The 16,470-nt window shown below is 46.7% G+C and overlaps 1 long non-coding RNA gene across 2 annotated transcripts in view; it reads left to right on the top strand.

The window, feature by feature from the left end:
* LOC144798689 (uncharacterized) overlaps positions 1 to 16,470 on the top strand; it is a 367,086-nt gene that overhangs the window by 240,628 nt on the left and 109,988 nt on the right. For both annotated transcript variants that reach the window (XR_013603615.1, XR_013603614.1), the window contains one exon: positions 5,703 to 5,759. This is a non-coding gene — a long non-coding RNA (uncharacterized LOC144798689). The remainder of the gene's footprint in view (positions 1 to 5,702; positions 5,760 to 16,470) is intronic.

Below are 16,470 nucleotides of genomic sequence, written 5' to 3'. Positions count from 1 at the left end.
AGCAAGTTCTGAAACGTTTATATAGATCTTTCCCGCCAGTAAGGATGTTGCCACCTCCTGGCATCTCAATGTGGTTCTTACCAAGCTCATGAAACATCCGTTCAACCAGTACACGGAGCTGACCCAAAGTATGTCTCGTGAACAATCCCCACTAAAAGTCAGTGGGCTACAGGCGGTTTTCTATCCAGAAGAGCGAGCGAGCTCCAAGCTCTGTCCATTCAGGAACCGCACATGCAGTTTTTCTGCTAGTCCATTCGGAACCGCACATGCAGTTCAGGAAGGCTAGCATGGTGCTGAGACCGAACCCAAAATTCATTCCAAAGGTGCCTTCAGCCTTTCATCTCAATGGGCCAGTAATCCTTCAATCTTTCTTGCGAACCCTTCAACCGCAGCAGGAAGGGCTCTACATTCTTTAGATCTCAAAGATGTCTCAGGTTCTACCTAGATAAGTCTAAGACTTTCAGAAACTCTTCACAACTGTTCGTGACATACAGCAGACCAAGAATGGGCCTGTCCCTCACGAAACAACGCATCTCAAGATGGATCTCATCAACGATTGCATTCTGCCATGACCAGGCCGGACGGCCTTTGACTGATCAGGTCACTGCACATTCCACCAGGACGATGTCCACGTCAGCAGCACTCTTCGCGGGGGTGCCAATCTTGGACATTGGCAGAGCGGCGACCTGGAAGTCACCGCACACTTTCTCCAGCCACTACTGCCTGGATATCGAACTTCAGAAGGATATGGCAGTGGGTCAAGCGGTGCTTCGCCATCTCTTTCAGTGAGGTGAGCCTTCCTACTTCCCGCCATCCAGGTATGCACATTCCTTGCTCTTGTGATACTATATGTGATGTTATATGCATTGTCTAACATGACTGCAGAACTGATTTACATCACAAATGTGCATATCTGACTGCTAACTATTCTGATTCAGGCATGTGAATCCATGAAAGACACCCCTAATACTGGATAAGACATGCGTTACTTACCTGTAACAGCAGTTATCCAGTATTGGTGTCTTTCATGGATTCACATGCAACCCTCCCGCCTCCCCGGGAAGGACTCACATCCCTCTCTGACAACATTACGCCTACCTAGCTGGGTGCGTACGAAAATCTGAGGGACTGAGGCTCCTCCCAGGAAGGTTCTAGAGGGAGGTCGGAGCTGATTGGCTGACTGGGAGAGTTTGGTCCTTTTTACATAAGGACTAAGAAAGGCTACTAAGGGGAGGCCCTTAGGCCTATTTTCTCTATGTATGTCTATAGGACATTACTTTTTTATGTACCGGAGGCTCCCGTCTCGACGACGGGGAATGATTCAGGCATGTGAATCCATGAAAGACACCAATACTGGATAACTGCTGTTACAGGTAAGTAACGCATGTCTTCACAAGGCACCGGGCCCGGATGGCTACACTGCCCTGTTTTACAAGACGTTTGCGTCGGACCTCTGTGATTTCCTGGTCTCTCTCTTTAATGCCATGGCGTCGGAGGGTAGAACCTCTGAGACTATGGCCGAAGCTTTGATTACCGTCCTCCCCAAACTGGGGAAAGATCATACCGAGTGCGCTTCTTATCGGCCGATAGCGCTCCTCAACCTGGACTCTAAGTTGTACTCGTCTATCCTCGCGGGGAGGCTACAGGACTTGATGCCGGCTTTGGTGCAGCCGGACCAGTCCGGCTTTATAAAAGGACGGCAAACTCACGACAACTTGCGACGGGTGGTCCACCTGATCGAGAAGGCTAATAGACTTCATATCCCGGCGGTCTTGGTGGGGCTCGACGCGGAGAAAGCTTTTGACCGCGTCGACTGGGGCTTTTTACATCGCACCCTGGAGGCCTTTGGATTTTCCCCCCGCTTCATAAAAATGATTGAGGCTAATTACAACAACCCTATGTCTAGAGTGATGGTTAATGGCCATAGATCCGGGCGCTTCCGTCATTCACGTGGAACGCGTCAGGGATGTCCTCTCTCCCCACTCCTCTTCGCTCTAAGTATCGAACCGTTGGCAATTGCGATTCGGGAAGACGACAATATCTTGGGCCTCCCCTTCTCCGGTGAACAGCATAAGATTTCGTTATTTGCGGATGACGTACTGCTCTCGCTTAGAGATCCAGTGATGTCATTACCATCTGTTCATAGGGTGCTCTCTGATTTTGAGACGGCGGCGGGCTTCAAAGTCAATCTCACCAAATCGTATATTCTGAACTTGACTCTTCCCCCCGAAGAAGTGCTCCGACTGCGGGCGCTCACCCCCCTGTCATGGTCGACGTCATCTTTGCTGTATCTGGGAGTCCATCTGACATCTACTCTAGGCGCCCTATTTTCGGCCAACTTTACACCAATGTTGGCGATGATACGCACTGAACTTGAGCGGTGGAAGCCGAGGTACATTTCCTGGTTGGGTAGGATACACGCGATCAAGATGGTTCTACTCCCGAAACTGCTGTATCTCTTCCAGGCATTGCCCTTACCGGTGGAGTTAGACTATTTCCGTCGGCTTAAAACTATGATGTTGAAATATGTGTGGCAGGGTGGCCGGGCACGTCTTTCGTACGCAGTGCTTCGTCGTCCGCGAACGGAGGGAGGGGTGGGATTCCCGGACATGCACTTGTATTATAAGGCGGCGCAATTGAGGGTACTGGTTGAATGGTCGCAACAGCTTTCGGAAAAGCACTGGCTCCATATGGATCGGTGTGTGGCCGGAAGGTCCATTTGGGATCTGGCCTGGAAGCCTAAAGCTGACCGGCCCAGGAATGCATATATTAGCACTCCGACCAGCACGGTGTTAAAGGTCTGGGACACACTTCGTGGTGACGACCGATGGACTACCTTCCCGTCTCCATTTACCCCTATACATTTTAACCCGGCTTTTCCTCCGGCTTTGACTAACAGTCCCTTTGACGTTTGGAGGGAGGGTGGTTGCCGAGCTCTGACTCACCTGTTTCATGGGGCGACACCTCTCACCTTTCAAAACTGTATGCGAGATTATGGAGTACCACCCACTGAACGCTTTCGACACCTTCAACTCTTACACTGGGCGACGTCGACTGCAGTGGGGGACGCCGCTACTCGGCCACTGACGAAATTTGAGGCTTTTATTCTCCACACGTCTACGATGAAGGGAACGATCTCCTTCATATATAGGTTGTTACTGGACACCGCGGTTTCCCCCCGCCCTCGTTACATGGACCACTGGGAGGCTACCCTGGGCAGGGACATTTCTGACAGCGAGTGGAGGAGCCTTTGGAGGGATGTAGCGGCACATAACCATTCCACAGATCTTAGGGAGGCTCACTTAAAACTTCTGTATGACTGGTATCTTTATCCCTCTAAGTTACATCGAATTTTTCCGACCACCTCAGATAGGTGTTGGCGGGGCTGCGGGATGTTGGGGGATTTCCGCCACATTTGGTGGGATTGCCCCACCATCCGTCCCTTTTGGTCCGAGATCCTGTCCCATATTAGGGACATGCTGGGTTATCCGGTTCCGACTTCAATGGATTATGTACTGCTGGGACTTAGGGACCCTTTGTTGGAACATCAGACTAGAGCTGACAAGCGCATGGTATGGCTGTGTTTAGGAGCGGCCAAGCTGACATTAGCGGCCGCCTGGAAGAACCCATCTGCGCCGGCCATCTCGCTCTGGCACGCGCGTCTGTGGCGGCTGCTGAGTATGGAGAGAATGTCCGATATATTTTTGGGGAATTTTAAAAACTTCATGTTTACCTGGGGTCCCTTGGTTAGATTCTTATCCCGAGGTCTGCCATCTGCGGTCTGCCCCTCAGCAATACGTGCATTACACCTATTTCAAATCTAACCGTTTACATATGTGACGTTGTGATGAGTGGATGTTGGTCACCACCACCGGGGGAAGGGTGGGGAGTGGGGGGCTGGGGGACTTGAGGGGTGTTGGGGGGGCGTTATAGTTTGTTCTTAGTTGCGACATGCTTTGCTTGTGGAAGTGGCATTTGTGACACTCCTGTATAAAGGAGCTCCTAGTTAGGGGCGCCTTCTCTGGTGATCCTTTGGCCATTGGCTACAAACTTGCCGCACCCTCATTCCGGGACTGATTGCCGAACACGAACATTGCCATGGGCACCGACACGCAAAAAGGTGCCATATATGACTTGGGGATTTACGGCACACTTTTCAGCGACCCCTGTGTGGGGATATGTGGCGGTTTGTCACCTGTTCCTTCTTCCTCTCTTCTTCTATCCTTTCTCTTGCTCTTTCTCGCTTTCCTCCTCACTCTTGAAAAAACGATCACAAATAAAAAATTTATAAAAAAAAAAAAAAGGACTCCTTGCACAAAAAAGTACAGCCAAATGTCAATCTGAGGAGTTTTTTTTATCCATATCATCATTTAGAGAAGGTTTAATGCTGCTAGAGATAATATTCTTCTCCAGATTTAAAATTTTACGTGTTCGAGTTCTTGAGCTTCACCACACTTCCGCCGGATGTCGATATCGCGTCCAATATGACTTGTTTCTCGCGCTCTCTGTCGCGTTGGATATTGACATGTTCGCGTCCTCATGCTCTCGCTCGCGGTGGAGAATGACGTGTTCGAGATCTTATACTCTCGTGGTGTCAGATGGCGAGACAAATGACGTGATCGCGGTCGTAAACTCTCGCGAGATAGCGCGACCGGCTACCAGCTTATTGTGGAGCACGCGAACAGATCGGAAAACTCGTCGGCTAACGCGGGGATCCCGGTAAGGCGATCGCGCATGCGAGAACGTATTTTCAAAGCGCGAGCATGGAAAAAATCTCCGCTAAACCGCGGATCGCTGAAATTTTGGCATTTTCGCGCTCTCCGCGAAAATGTCAAAATATCGTAATTTCCACGAGCAGAACAGAATTTGACGCCCACCCCTAATTTTTGCACATGCATCCAAAAATATGCCTATTTATTGATTATGGTATTGTAGTTCTATTTCAGTTGTTTAATTTCATTCAAGAGGTGAGCATTCCTGGAGTGTCGAAAGGTTATCTCCTTCATCTTTATTGTGGTAGTTGATTGGTGTAAGGACTCTTTAATGTCCCTATTTTTAGTGGCCATACATTTCATCATTTGGCATCTAATTGACCATTTAAACATGTTCCATGAGGTTACTGAGTAAGTGATAGGGCTTGTGCTTTCTGCAAAAAATAGATACATTTCCTTCTCCAACTATTGTACATCTGAATCATTGTCTAGAATCTCAGAGTTCATCCGTCATATTGATTTCGTCACATTTTTATTACTGTTTCCAAAACATCATGAATGGGGAATTTGGGGCACTAGTATAAGAGAGTGTTGAAGCTGCCCCTCCCCACCTTCACATGGTGTGTAACTCCTCCTGACTAAAGGAAATGTCTGGTATCTTGGAATCTGTATGCCCAGTCGAGGTGAGGTAAGGGGTCTGTATGTCAGCTGCTGTTGGAGGATATGCCGAGTGTATTGTTGATGGGGTCATTGGACAATCTGGGGACATGATTGTAAAAGCACATTATCACAAGGTATGTTATGTTTATAAAATTGTGCCAATTCCCTATGTAAGCGACTGTTGCTTAACAGGCAAAACATTTCACACTTTGTTTGTTTAGGAGCAGTGTTATCTTTTTATTTTATCTGATCAGAGTACATAGGATTAGGGAATTTCTGAGGACAGTTGTGGTGTTTCAGGCTGGTGACTGGTTCTTTTCCTTCTTCTAGGTCAGTCCCGAGGTCCTACAGCCGGCACCCTCGAAAGGAAAAAAAAACAAGCCACGGGTAAGTTCATGACTTTTAATGGGTTCGTTTCTTTCTCTATGACTGGTAGAACTCTCTTTCTTCCAACCTCTGCCTTCTGCCTTTTCTGGCTCTGTGCCCCCTTGCCCCCACTTCTTGTTTGACGTGGATGATTACTTACAGAGCAGAAACTAGTCTTACTGACGTTCTGGAGACTTAAAGACTTTCATTAGAGCATGGGTACTCACAAACATTTGGCCAGGGGCCACAAAGTATGGTCTGTGGTGTGACCTAGGGCTGCACTGATGCCAGCATTTGATTTGATTTGTAGTTTTATAAAGCGCACATATGCCCGTGGGCGTCTTAGCGCTAATCAGAGGACACGTGAGCAGTGCTAATAGAAGCAGGAATTATTATAGGTTAAAAAGCCAGGTTTTTGTCAATTTTCTGAAAGACAGCAAGGAGGTACAACTTTTAATGATCTGGGGGAGTTGATTCCAATTCTTAGCAGCATGCAGTAAGAAACTTCTGCCACCCCACCTCACTTGTTTGAAGCGGGGGACCTGAATTAGTTTGGCGTGGGATGAATGCAATTCTCTTATTGGAATATACGGTTTCAGGTGTGTTCTGAGAAAGAGAGATCCAGAGCCTTGTAGCGCCTTATATGTTAGGCACAATGATTTAAATTTGACCCTTTTCGCTATGGGAAGCCAGTGTAAAGATTTCAGAGGATGGGACATGCGTTCAGATCTGGGGATGTTTAATAGCAGCCTAGCTGCTGAATTTTGCAGGCGTTGCAGTTTTGCCAAATGCTGGGTCTGCATACCGGCAAACAAGGCATTCCCATAATCAAGTCTCGATAAGGCTAATGTGGTAACCACTGTTTTCCTAGAATCCAATGGGATATAGGATATTAGTTTCCTAATCATTTTCAGTGTATACCACAACGTTGATGATAATTTATTGACTTGGGCTTCGAAAGTCAGTTTATTGTCTATCAACATCCCCAGATTTTTTACTTTCTCGACTTGCGTGGGGCAGTTACTAAGGTTGGAGGGCCACCAATTCAGAGACCAAATTTCAGTGTTACTCCCTAGTATCATGACTTCACTTTTGTCTCCGTTAGGTTTTAGACAGTTTCTTTCCATCCAGTGGCTACCCTGCTTCATACAGTTTCTGAACCTATCAGCCGTGCCTAAAGTGTCTTTAGAGATCGTGACCACGATTTGCGTGTCATCAGCGTATGATATTGGAAGGAAACCACATTCCCTAATAACTTCAGCTAATGGTGAGACATATAGGTTAAATAATGTCGGGCTTGGTGCGGACCCCTGCTGTACCCCACACAGGGAGTTGAAAGGTTTGGATTTAGCGTTCCCCGTCTCCACCGTGAAGGACCGGTCTCTAAGAAATGACGCCAACAAAGTTCTTGCCTCTTTATGGACCCCCACTGCTGTCAGCCGGTCTAGGAGTGTGTCATGGTTTACCGTGTCGAAGGCCGCCGAAAGATCCAACAGAATCAAGGCGGCCTTCCCTCCGGCATCCAGCACACTCCTGAGTTCTTCCACCGCCATCAGCAATGCAGTCTCGGTACCATGTCCCTCTCGGAACCCGTACTGAGATGGGTCCAGGATGTCTGCCTCCTTAACAAACTGCGCCAGTTGTTTATTCAGCAGTTTTTCAAGAACCTTTGCGCCAAACAGGATCCTGGCTATAGGTCTTTAGCTTCCTGGATCTAGTGGATCTAGATTGGGTTTTTTTAATAGTGGAAGAACCGAAGTAAATTTCCATGGGGTTGGGTAGACTCCAGAGGTAATTATATGCTCTGTGAGTTTAGTCAACTGCTCGCTGCAGCATGGTGGTATTAGGGGTCTGGGTAGGTAAGGGAGTGTGTAAGGAGGTCTAATAAAATGTTAAATGGCCAAGCATTTCTTTGCAGGTTAATAAATACTTGCCGTTTATTTAAAAATGTCCTTCGAAATGTTAGTGCTCAGCAACTAAAGAGGAGCTCGTGCTGCTGTTCAACTGGGGGGCTCATGTAAAGATGCCTGGGCCGTACTTTGAGTATCACTGCATTAGAGCATGCATACCCAAACTAAAATAAATCACTCCACTTCAAAACCATGAGGGATACATACTCATTCGCCATAGTCCTTAGCAAATTAGTTACTACTCCACTATTTAAGATTAGGCATTAGAACCCCTTTGACAGCGTTGGTGCTATTTTACTCCTCTGTTACTTCCCCGCCCTTTCCCTGCCAAAACCGCATATGCTCACACACCTGTGAGAGCCACGCTGCTCCTGGAGCTTGGTGGGGCAAAGAGTGCAGCTGGGAGTTCTCTTCGTTCATTTGCTGTCTCGCAGGCTAATGCAAAACAACAGTTGATGGACAGAATGCAGAACAATGTCATACATTCACCCCAGTACAGAGATCTGGGCATAAATTCATAGTTTTTTTGCTCACCATGCCATTCCAGTTTGAACCCAGCCATATGCAAATCAGTTTGACTCTGTGCCTCATGGGAACAGTCCAGCCTGAACTGCCAAGCCAGGTCCTCCCTGGACTGGAAACAAGCATCCTAGTACTGGTTTTGGGGTTTCACCCCTCTCCAGCCAGGATAGCTTGATTCCAGGGCCATGGAGAGCACGGGACCCACGTCTGGGCATACCCGTACACTCGGGTGACAAATGCAAAAACAACAGTTGATGGACAGAATACAGAACAATGTCCTACATTCACCCCAGTACAGACATCTGGGCCTAAATTCATTGTTTTTTGCTTACCATGCCATACCAGTTTGAACCCAGCCATATGCAAATCAGTCTTGACCCTATTCCTCATGGGAACAGTCCAGCCCGAACTGCCAAGCCAGGTCCTCCCTGGACTGGAAAAAGCATCCTAGGACCGGTTTGGGCGGTTCACCCCTCTTCAGCCAGGATAGCTTGATTCCAGTGGCATGGAGAGCACAGATGTCAGGTAAGTCTTCCCTAGAGTCTTGCGCACCCCCTTCAGCATGACAGCGACCTATGAAATTTGGCAATTAGAGAATCGCAATTAAGGCATTTTAAGAAATCGCTATTTTTTTTTGCGATTTCTTGATGCATTGCAGTTTGCAATTCCTTATTTTTGGCAATTAAGGAATCGCAAAATGCAATATTGATGCATGTGCCCCAAAGTGCTTGTGCTGTCCCCTAAACATTGTAAAATTGGTATACGCCCAATTGGCACATTAAATGTAAGTATAAATCCCTAGTAAATGGTACTACACGTACCTAGGCAGGTACATTTACTGCTTCTAGTCGGCAGCCACACCTTGTTTCTGTACCACTCAATAAGGTTGCCTGTGAAACATGTTTCGGGCCTGCCACTGCAGACTGGTGCATTTTGAAATTGACATTTGGATCAGGCATAATCAATCTTTTGGGAGGCCTAACCCTTTTTAATAATTATAAGTCATGCCTAAAGTAGGCCCTACAGGCTCATGGGGAAGGATGCATGTTATTTAAACAGCAAGATACGTGTATTTAAGTTTTACATGTCCTCAATGTGAAAAACTCCTAAAGTCGTTTTTCACTGTAATAAGGCTATTTCTCCCATAGACTAACACAGGGTTACCATATTATACTTAATAAGTGATAACTTCAGTTTGACAGCAGATGGAGAAAAGCTTCTTACATTCATTTGAATTTTAATTTAAAATCCTCTTTAATGGTAAAGTCAGGTTTGGGGACAACCCAGGAAAAGAGAAAGGTTAGACGAAGGGAGCATCCCCACTAACAGGCTTGCACTGGGTATAAGAATAGCACCTTCAGAACTTTTCATCACAAAACTCTTGGATCTGTGGAAGGTTCAGAAGAAGGGCTGCCCTGCTGTCTGAAAAAGGGAGACTGGACCTGTTTGCCTTGATCCCAGGATCCTCAGAAGTGACTCCAGGAGGCTGACCTCCTGTATGAATTATAGGGACTCAATAATCTTCCAGAGACCACCCTGACATTGCCCAGCGCCACCTGGACCTGCCTGAGCCCTGCTGTTGGCCTCAGCTCGTGTGAATTCTGATGCCCAAGAGTAGCCCCCGGGACCTGGACAATGGCCCCCACTAACGTGAAGCTTCATCTGGGGCTCCTCGCATGGACATGGACTCAAAGAAGGTAAACTCTTCACGGGGGCGAACCTAGTCCCTGTATCTGACCTGCATTCCATCGCAGTTGCCCTGAACTTGTGACTTTGACCCAGTACAGTGTGAACAGATACCAGTGATTAGTGCTTTGTGCTTTTTGGTCATATTTCCACCCAGAACTTAGTCTTACTGAATGCAGTTTTGTTGTTTTTGTGTCATTTTATTAATTACGTTTTACTATATTTTTCTAAATTGGTTCGGGATTTTTCTTGTGTTGTGTTTTCCCTTCATCACTGTTCAAGTGCTGCATAAATACTTTACACATTGCTTCTGAGTTAAGCCTGACTGCTTTTGTGCTAAGCTACCAGGACAGGTTTATTTTTCGACTTCTGTGGTTCACACTGACAAGGAAAAAGGAGGTAGAGAAAGACAGAAAAACAGCTAAAAAGGGAGAAAGCAGGAACCTGCACACGTAAGATAAAGTGGCAGGGAGTGTCTGGCAGGACATTAAAGAGGTCTGAGATGGACTCAGGACTACGCTACCTTGGTCTTTATAGCGCTGGCAGTGAGCTTCCGAGCAGCACTTTGGGAACAGTTGCTCATTTATTTTCCAAATTAAGTAAAGACGTTCATCATGCTCCTTTGTGGTGGCAATGCAAACCCCATTTTGCAAATGCATAGGTGGGAGAGGGGGAATAATCTGGGCCTCCCCACAGCACTAAATAACTTTTGACGTTTGCTGATGACCTTGCCCTGTGTGTGTGGGTCATTGGATGATATATTGTTTATGCTTCCTGACAGAGATATGACCTATGTATTGCAGGGGTGAAACTAGACCCGAAGTTCGAGGGGAAGGTGGGGGCCATAAGACTCCCAGTCAGAGCCGGCTCAATTGCTGATGTCGGCCGTTACAACAGTCTTTTTTGGTGCTCTCCTCCCCCATAACCTACTTCTCCATGAATTCCCTCACTACCGTTCTACATCAGTGCACCTCATCTCTCCACAGCCCCTCTCTGATGTGCATTTCATGTTTTCATAGTGCTACTCATGGCTCATTGACACTCAGTTCTGTGATCTGCATGATACATGTTCTTTGCAGCAGTCACAATAACCCTCTGCCCTACTTTAAGATGAGCCAAAACTGCCACTAGACAAAATTCCAACCTCTCACTAGTAGTAACATTAATCAACAGAGTTATCATGACATTTTTTATTGTTGCCTGAAAACTGCTTGATGCACAAGAACGTTCATGAGTTTTTAAACCAAAAATTATGTTTAAACACAGGGCCCCCACCAAAGTCAATGCCAGGTGCGGCTGCACCGTTCACACCACCCTAAAGCCAGTCCTGCTCACAGCAATGGGGCAGGACAAGCATTTACAGAAATGGGGTCAGGAGTTGGCCTAACGGATAGGGTGGTCGACCTCAAATCTGAGGAACCGGGTTTGAGTCTCGGAAGGGACGCGCAACATCCTATGATTGTGGGCAAATCACTTAATCTCCCTGTGCCTAACAAAAAAATAATGTGTCCTCATGTAACGCAACTGGTGCTCATGTAAAGCGCTCTGATACCATATACCTTCAGGTCAAGTTTGCACTATATAAAACTGTGTTCAAATGTCTTAAGTCCGAAATTACTTCTACTATACAAATGTCAGTATTTTTTCATGGTGAGCCCTTTATGCCAAGAAGTGCAACATTATGGCTGAGCCAAAAACGTACCATGGAAACTTCAGCCACGGTCATGGGTACCTCAAAAAAAAAATCCCTCCGGTTTACAAGGGTCAGCATTTTGTCATTGACACCCCCTTTAAAATGAGTACAGGAAATCTTATGACAAGAGTTACCTCAAATATCAGTTCCAACATTTTGCTATGGATCCACCTCATGTGCCAAGTATTATGTGCATCATGTCATGGCCTTCAGCCAGGTGTGGTGGGGTGTGTACTGTGTCCCTGCTGTTGGATATGACTGGGCTAGCAGCTTTCTCAATTAGACAGTTCAAGTCCCCACAGCCAATGATGGTGTCTTATTAGAAGCATGTCAGGGCCTGAAATTTGCCATAGGTAACACCTCCTATCTCTATTCTATTAGTGACGTTGTTCATAAGGAAAGAATAACCTTCAGTATGCCAGACTAGCAGCACAATTGCATGCTTAACACAAATACACTGACACACACACATTCTCTCTCACACACATTATCTTGCACTCTTTTGTGCATTTGCACTCTTTCAATCTCACACACAGACGCACTGCCACTCACACTTCCATTAGTCAATCTGCTTTTATTGTGTTAGAAAAGCTTGCCCTGCTGCTTCTGCTTTACCTGCCTTGCCTTTTAGTGAAGCTTAATAAAAAACATATTCTCTATAAGCTATTCAAAAATAATAATATATTGCCATGTCAATGTTTGTTATGATGTGGATGAAAGTGCACTTTCCTAAAATAGCTGTACGGGGTTTCTATTTGGTTTCATGTGTGAATCAAGCAGTTACAGTATTGGAAAAATAAATCATTCACGTTCTAACATGTAATATCACAGCATCCGACTGATCTTATGAAGTGCCTGACTTCTTTGGCAACCATGGATTTTATCCAATAACACGTTGCATTTTTGGGTTTTTGAGACCCAACTTACAATGTTTTAAAAAAAAGACATGTCTCAGAATGAGGCAATGTGGTGAATGGAAAGGTGTCACATGATCATCGATCCAGCACCATACCCCAAAGCCTTAGCCCTAATCTCCCTCCTTGTGCCATCCCCGTTGTTGCAGATGGAATTAAGTAGGCATAGTACTTCGGAAAGAGCAGGTATTCTGTGGGTGAATTTGTAGAAATATGTGTATATTCATGAGAGTTGTCATTTTTATATGCGCTGAGTAAGAGTTGTGCTCATGTTAGTAAGTGCTGGTTGATAGTGAATAACGTGAGTGAGTGCAGCATGAGTGGTGTGAGTGTAGAGGGAAAAATTTGCCAATGTCAGTGTTGAGTGAGCTGCTTGAATGCAATGTGAGTGTCGGGTGAGAGGAGTGTGTGCAGAGTGAGAGGAGTGAGTGCAGGGTGGCGTGAGCAGTGTAAATGCATGGTGAGTGGTGTGCCTGTGTGTGGTAGAGGGTGAGCAGCGAGAGTGAAAGGGGATCTGTGAGAGTAACTGGTGAGTGCACGGTGAGAGGAATTAGTGCAGAGGGAGTGGTGCGTCCCTATGAGTTCTTGCAGACTATTGTCCCTGTGTGTAGGCATGATGAACAGAGTACCTATATGAACGCAGGCTGAGAGGTTTTTCTGTATGAGTGCAGGTGAGTGGTGTGACTCCAAGGTGAGTGCTGTGCTTGTTTGTGTGGTGTGAGTGCAGGCTCACTGGTTAGAGGAGGCAGACCTGGAAGCAGAGGTCAGCCCGGGACCAGGGTTCAATTCCCGGCTCGGCGGGGTCTTGAGTCCTAAAATGTCCATGGACTCGACAATTCTCGCTCCGGTGCCTACTCGATTCACGGGTTCACACTCTGCGACTCTGGGCAATAGCTTGCTTAATCTCCATAACGGCCCCTCGTGGCGGGATGCCTGGCTTTCACCTTGCGGATACCCTGCCGGGGTTATCTCACAGGGGAATACCAGGACGGGTTCCCTAAGCAAGCGCTTAGAAACCGCTCGGTGATTTGCGCTATATAAATTCCTGTACATTTACATTTACATTTAGTGCTGAGTCCATGTGAGTGATGGGTGAGTTGTGTGAATGACAGGAGTGCCTATGTGAGTTCACTGTGAGCGATGTGACAGTGTGAGAGTAGGGTGAGAGGAGTCACTGCAGGGTGAGTGATGTGACATGAGTTTGGGTGTGGATTAAAGTGCAGAGTAGGAGCAATGAATGAATGCATGGTGAGTGATGTGCTTGTTTGAGTGAGATTGCAGAGTGAGCAATGAGAGTGATAGGTGAGTGAAGTGTCCCATAAGTGCAGGATGTGTAGTGTGCTTGTGTAAGTGCAGGGTGAAAAGCGTGAGTGCATAGTAAGTGGTGTGAGTGCAGTGTGATCACTATGAGTGTAGGGTGAGCGGTGTGCTCATGTAACTGCAGGGTAAGTGGAGGGAGAATGGTGTGAGTTCATGGGACGGGGCGTGAGTGCTGTGTGGCCACTGGTAGTGCAGGGTGAGCAGTGAAGTTGACAAATTAGTGGAGTGTCATATGAGTGCAGGGTGAATGGTGTGGTTGTGTGAGTTCAGGGTAGGAGAAGGGTGAATTACGTGCATGCATGGTGAGTGGTATAAGTGCAGTGTGATTGCTGTGAGCACAGGGTGAGCGTGAAAGTGAAGGTTGAGCGGTAAGACTGAGGAGTAAGGTGTCTGAATGCAGGTTGTATTCCCACACTCCTGGAGTACCACAGCATTGTAATGACGGTTGGAGTAGGTTTCAGATACAAGTTAAACTATTGATGTTATGGCATTAATTAGGGATGGAGGGTGTAGGAAATAAATAACGTACTGAACCTGCAACAAACTTTCAGTCTCCTGATTGGTGTTGCCAGCTGATCAGATTCCTGCCAACACCACTGGTATTTTGATGTCCTGGCCAGTACAAAAATAAGCGAAATCACATAAAGCCGGTATTTTTTAGCACTTATCTGGGCATACTTCAAAAATTAAATAGAAAGTACTTTTAAATGTGTTCTAGGGCTGCATTAATGATCCATAACTAATCATTAAAGGAAACAAAGACAGAAAAGTCATGTTACTAATGGTTACAGTACCATTTTATTTACAGCCCTGTTTAGTGTCGAGGTGAGCCCTCTGCAGACTCTTCAAACAACAGCAAATGGCCGGTATTTTTCTTTTGGGAAGGTGCCATCCCTACTCTTGAGAAGCCTTTTCACTAAATGCGTTCTGCCACTATGGCAGTACAAATGTAAGCAATAGGCAGAGTGGGGACCCAGGGGGTACTGGAACCATTGAAAGAAACAAGTAATAACCAGTTCATAAAAGACCTGTAAATGGTCTTTTAAAGACGTGTTAAAAACGCGGGTGTGGCTGAGAAGACCCTCCAGACACTGCCCTGCCGATGCCACAGCAGCTCCTGCTGCAACAGCCCAGGCTGTGCTACACGACGGAGTGGGGAGGGGAGGCCCTTTTTCCCCAATGGTAGCATAGGTGTATTTGCCCAGGTACAGTATCTGTTTGGCCGCACTGTATATGTCTCTTAAATGCCCATTGTTATAGAGGCCTTTTACTGGTGCCCTTGAAGCATGTATGTTTTAGCTCTGGTTTGACAGCCTGTTAGACCTATTGGTATCAATTCTTTAAAATATACATAGGGCATCCTTTGGCTTCGCTTAGAGGAATTTTTTATTTCTCACCTCATGTTGCTGGCAATTTTCTTTGTTGTCGATGCATTGTATACGGGCAGCAAAAGTGTTTTGTTTTTCACTGCAGTTTTTTTTCTCAATGTAATCCTGTAGTCAGAGTCCAAACCAGACCTTTTTCGCGTTGCCAATGCTTGTTCCCACGTTTCTCTTTTCTTTTTAAATCTGTTTTTCTGCAGATCTGCACGCACAGCACGTTCCTAGACGTTTGGGGGGCGTGGACCTAAAAGCTACAGACACACGAAGTGGGCAGCTTTGGCGTCCGATCAATAAATGTTTCCCCGACAGTATGCACGTCCCAGCCCCTTCTTACTTCATAACACGCGGTCCGGCCGTCAACAGAAACTTTCCTTTTCGATTGGGTGACGCGTTGCCATACCCCTCTGCAGCGTCACGCCCTTCCCCAGGCCCCCGAACAGAGTCAGTCCACATGCACTGCTATTTCGAGAACATTTTGACGTCTCAAACTGTGCAAAGCCCACCGGGATATTACAAGTTTCTGGACAGATCGAGGCCTTCCGATGGGGCTGGGCTACAGCAGTCACGGCAGGCTTGTTGCTTGTGCCGAATCACTCCGCAGCAGCCCCACCATCTCACACGAGCAGTGGGCCTGCAGGAAGCCTCCTCATTATCAACCCTGTGCTGTGATCCTAGTGTTATTCCGCACACGGTCACACCCCCTGTGTGCTGAATTGCTCCATCATGTTAGTGACGGGTTGTGATGGTGGAGAGCTGTCAGTCCTATGCTGCTATGCACATCTCTGTGAACATAATACGCTTCTTGATAGGGGCAAACACTGCGATGAGGAGGCAAATCCGTTCATTGTGGTGTAGAAGTTAGTCGTTTGGAGGGTAGGTGGGTGGAGCAGATGCGCTTCTAGCTGGTCTAGGAGAACATTTTATGTTTAAGAAGTTATGTTTCAGGAGGTTGTTGAGTGTTGATGTACTGACTTTCTCTATGGAGGGATGAGGTGGTATTGGGTGCTGCCCTCAACAGCACCCAACCCCCCTCCCCCACTCACCTCTCCCCCCCTAGAGAACCACCACCCCATCCCTCCCTAGAGAAAGTCAGTCACAGTGAGTCCGTTCCTCAAATGAGTGAGCGTTTTTTGTGAGTGAATATGTTTAAGATTTATGGATTTATAAAGCGCATAGCTGCCCTGAACCTTCCCAGAGCTGGGATGGGAGATGATGACGGAGCCTGAGAGAATAGACCGTGTTAATTTGATTTCTGGAGTTCTGTGCCTGTGCTGAAGCATTCTTGCCTAGGTGGATATATTTTAC

The sequence above is a fragment of the Lissotriton helveticus genome, chromosome 12 (assembly GCF_964261635.1).
Source record: "Lissotriton helveticus chromosome 12, aLisHel1.1, whole genome shotgun sequence".
In the NCBI taxonomy this organism is placed as follows: Eukaryota; Metazoa; Chordata; class Amphibia; order Caudata; family Salamandridae; genus Lissotriton; species Lissotriton helveticus.
This window is presented reverse-complemented; position numbering and strand designations above follow the sequence as displayed.